The sequence below is a fragment of the Salmo trutta genome, chromosome 14 (genome assembly GCF_901001165.1).
Source record: "Salmo trutta chromosome 14, fSalTru1.1, whole genome shotgun sequence".
NCBI lineage: Eukaryota > Metazoa > Chordata > Actinopteri > Salmoniformes > Salmonidae > Salmo > Salmo trutta.
In genome coordinates, this window is record NC_042970.1 from 64,266,683 (window position 1) to 64,271,019 (window position 4,337).

General features: G+C 40.1%; 1 long non-coding RNA gene across 1 annotated transcript; it reads left to right on the forward strand.

The window, feature by feature from the left end:
* The first annotated feature begins 626 nt into the window (after positions 1 to 626).
* LOC115208628 (uncharacterized) lies at positions 627 to 2,671 on the forward strand. Its single transcript, XR_003881207.1, has 2 exons — positions 627 to 1,288; positions 1,897 to 2,671. It is a non-coding gene; the product is annotated as an uncharacterized LOC115208628 (long non-coding RNA).
* Positions 2,672 to 4,337: the final 1,666 nt, after the last annotated feature.

Genomic DNA, 4,337 nt, shown 5'->3' on the forward strand with positions numbered 1-4,337 from the left:
CTCATGAAGATGTTCATCTCGTCACATGAAACTGCACTTATCAGGTCGTCTTTTAGAAGACTGTTTTCACGCAAATTGCATTTTGGCAAATGTTTGAAAATGATGCATTCCATTCTCTGCTTCATTACAGTAGTTGCATGTTCTATAATATGAGAGGATAGGCTTGCTATTGTCGCATGTTTTTTAAGCTCTTAATGAAAAATGTCCGTTCCTTCCATGTATAGTATTTTCTGTTGGCACTCATTTTATTGTTTGGAACGAATTTAGCCGTTTGTTAACCGGTTAATGGGGGTTGGTTAGTCGGCAACAAAATTGACCGAAATGTTGATCCCTAAACTGCTGTTTGCCTTGTTTTTTTAACTTGGATTTTTGTAGTTCATAATCGAAGTAAAAAACAAGGCAAATAGCAGTAAGTGAAGTTACTGCACTCTGAACCAATAGCGTGTGATTGCGGAGCACAATTCGTAGGGTTCCTGCATGTGGTTCCCATTGGTTCCTTCATGAACGCTCCACACCCCAACGCGTCCCATTGGTTTCTGCATGACTACAAAGTGTAAATACGATAATTTGTCATAAAGTCTGGTCTAAAACGGAGTTTGGAACATCACAACACTAACATGGGGTGAACAGCTGCAGTGATTGCTCTCTATCCAATAGTAGACAGTGAGACAGACCTGCTCAGCTGCCCGACTTTGTTTACCTACATAAGACGTCGCACATTTTTTTACTTGAGACATACTGCACCAAACTTAATGTAAAATTGCACAACATTTATTACAGATTTATTTAGTTATCTTAGATTAATTCTGGGGGATTTTGAGTACGTGAAATAGGCTTCATTGTCTAGAGTGTCTCATGAGGTACAAACATCATTAACCAAACGCAGAATCAGTCAGGAAACACACCAAGACTAAAATCTTGTTTTTCCAATGAGCAACTGAAAAACACATTAGTGGCTCTTTAAAAATGGCCCAATAGATCAATAGATGTAGAAAGAGGGGTTCCTGTTGCTTCCTCCCATGACATTGTTTACAGACAGTTTGTTGTGAAAGTGTCTCGTACCCTGGCGTCCTTGATCACCCAAAACACTTACAGTCAACAGAGGCATATCACAATACTTACGATGTGTTGCAGCTAACAAATATGCGTTGAAAACAGCTTGTAGAAGTGGGAGATTGTAATTTACTCTCGCGTGACTGTGTGGTCTAAAATGGCAGACCACAGGCGGAAAATGGGAGACCCTAGATCAACTGTTTTAAAAGGAAGGGCACATTCAACACGTTTAATGGTAAGTATTGTTCCTAGAAATACTGAATATGCGTATTGACTGCAAACTTTATTATGGTGAAACCGAATGGTTTAGATTTGGTTTATCAGGGACGCCTGGCTAAGGAAGCGTTCGCAACGATCTATCTGTTCCTGCAAATGCAGAAACGGCCCGAATTGCAACCTTCTCTGAACTAACGTTAGTTATTGCAAATTGGAAACTCCAGTTTCTCCTAAAAAGAAAATAATTGAACCAGGACACTTTGTAACAAGATAAAACAGATACTACAAAGCTTGATTTGGGTCTCAACAAAATGTTGACCAAATGTGTAGTTACTGCTGTTTGCAATTGTACGGCAGCATAGATCTAAATGATACGAGCTATTTTACATTGTTTTATGTCCGTAGACGATAATTCTCCTCCTGGTACTCCGCTACCGTTTTCTCAACTGCTCCGAAAATCTCCACATCAACCACCGTTAAACTCTCATTTAAAAACGCATGCAACAACTGTAGTTCAGGCATTTTCAGTTAGTATTCGCTTCGCTCACAAGGAAAGAATGGTTGCCACAAACAAAACAAACCCGCTCCCCGTTTTACTTCCGTATTGTCTTCTTCTGTTTGTATCAGTGAGTGGTGAGCCCGTAAACACATCACAGCCCCACCCCCCATGTGGATGGAGTTTCTCTACAGACCAGTGATGATGGAAATAGGTAACTTAATGTGGGGAAGTTATCATCAGTAAAAGGGTGATCTTTGATGATCATTTCTTGCATGAACTGAAAGACAACACTTTGTAATACAGGCGACTCCTGACAACTGCAACAGCTTGGGACTGATGTGAAAGTGTGCACTAAACCAGAGAGTGCAGTTATTAAAATGCTATGACCTCGCAATATTTTTTCAAACTCACCTGTTTTCTATTCTAGGGACTTTAGTGAGTAGACTGGAATATGGTTTTATGGACATACAATCAATATTTGTTCTGTACAGTGCAATATTTGTACCATATAGTGTACCATATAGGGTTCAGGGGCCATACACACATCTATTTGACCACAGTAAAAGTCCAGCAACACTTGATATGACCTAGCTATTTGTTCAATTACCCTGTTTTATATTCTAGGGACACTACGGAGTAGATTGGACCATGTTTTTTTGGAGACACAATCAATCATTTGTTTCTGTACAGTGCAATATTTGTACCGTATAGTGTCCATTGGGCCCACTCTAAGCTATTTGACCACAGTAAAAGTCCAGAAACACTTGCTATGAGCTAGCTTTATTTTTGTTCAAACTCACCTGTCAAGCCATCAAGAGGATTGTGACTTAGTGTGTGTGTGAGGTGGCAGGAAGCCTCTCAGCCTGCCTTGGTTTGTTTTTGTATTACAGTTTTTGGCATGCCTTTTTGTATTTTTTTCCTTTTTGTATATATTCATGTTTTGGCACCATCTGACTAAATAATAATCTGCTTGGACTGGCCTACCATGGGAGTACTGACTGAGCTATCCCTGGACCTCAGGTAAGGTTGCTGGCTCCCGAGTACGTACTGTACATTCAACACCTAGTCGCACACGCTTTTAGAGAGATGGATATAACGAGCGGAGCCAAATCATCAGTAGGCTAGATATTGGTTTCGTAACATCACATTCACTTTCACACAGGAAGCAGTGAATATGAACTCTGTGATATCCGCCTCCAGCCATTGAAGCTGCTCTTTCTCCTGACTGGTCCCGAGTTCCTCCCGTTCCTCTTTAATATGTGTGGGCTCTGGGTCCAAAGACAGAGTGGGGTGATCAGCTGTGGAGTCTGTGTGGAGCTGCTGTTATAAAACAGGTTACATTAGGACTCAGCAAGGACACCGACAGAGAAGATATGTACTCTTTTCTGTTTATTTATCACACGCAGAGACTAGAACTAAGAGGTGGAAAATTGTGATAGATAGAGAGCAGGGGATCAGTGCAGTGGAGCTACCAGTGGAGTTGACTCAGCTGCCTCCATGCACAGGGCTGCAGAGCTAGATATTCATATATCTGTCTGCTCCACAGGCGCCTCATTTATAACTGTTACGTAAATGTCACACTCAATTCCTGTGTGTGCCATTTATGAAAAGTCTGCGCATGTACAAAAATATTGAGATTTATACCTGTCCTAAAACTGTGCAGTCATGAACCAGCATTAAAACCCAGCCTGGGAAATTTATTCCAGTCACATTTTAAGGGTGTCAATAATGCGCTTTATTTGCTGTATAATTTGGAACTATTTGTAATTGGGCAAAGGCCAATCTAAAAGAAAGAGCAATGGTCATTTTGATCACATTTCTGTAGAGGTGGGCAGAATCTTTACATATTTTGCAGTAACCTTTTCTAAAAACAGGCAAGTGCCTGTCTGCGCATTCTGCAAGATGTATTGTATATTCTAAATAATTTAAAAGTAGGCTAAATGCTACAGCCCACACTTCTATGCAAAATACATTGTTTTTCAATATTTAGTTAATCAATAGATTATTGGGTTTATATGTCCTGCCTTGCTTTACTCTCTGAGATTAAATAGGCAATGATGTCACTCTCCTATCGCACAGTAATACTGTAGCCTATAGGCTACTGTAAAATATTTAACATAAGCTACTGGTCTATTTACTGGGTTGGCGGAATGCTTTTGCAGTAATTTATGCTGTATCTGGGAAAAAACTGTGTCCGTTTCTGAAAGAGAAAACAATGGCAAATTGTTGTGGACCTGTCAGCAGAACATTTGAATTCAACAATGTTTTGCATGACTTTTCCCCAGTACTTAATTTGAGCCAATCTGGTACCTCTCTCGGCATGCATTTTTTTTCTTGCGCTTTTTGCAATATACAAATTACAACAAAAGCGATCAAAGTTCATTCGAGTTGCCTCTTCCTTAATTCTCCTGGTCCCTCCAAAAAAACGTAATGTGAAAAAGTAGATTTTCAGAGTTGATTTGAGTTGGGCTAGCTTGGGTTTATGGTTTGCACACTTTCTATTGTCTCTCTATTGTCTCTCTCCCCATCAGCTCTGATAGACATGACTCTGCAACTCTCATCTCTCCAG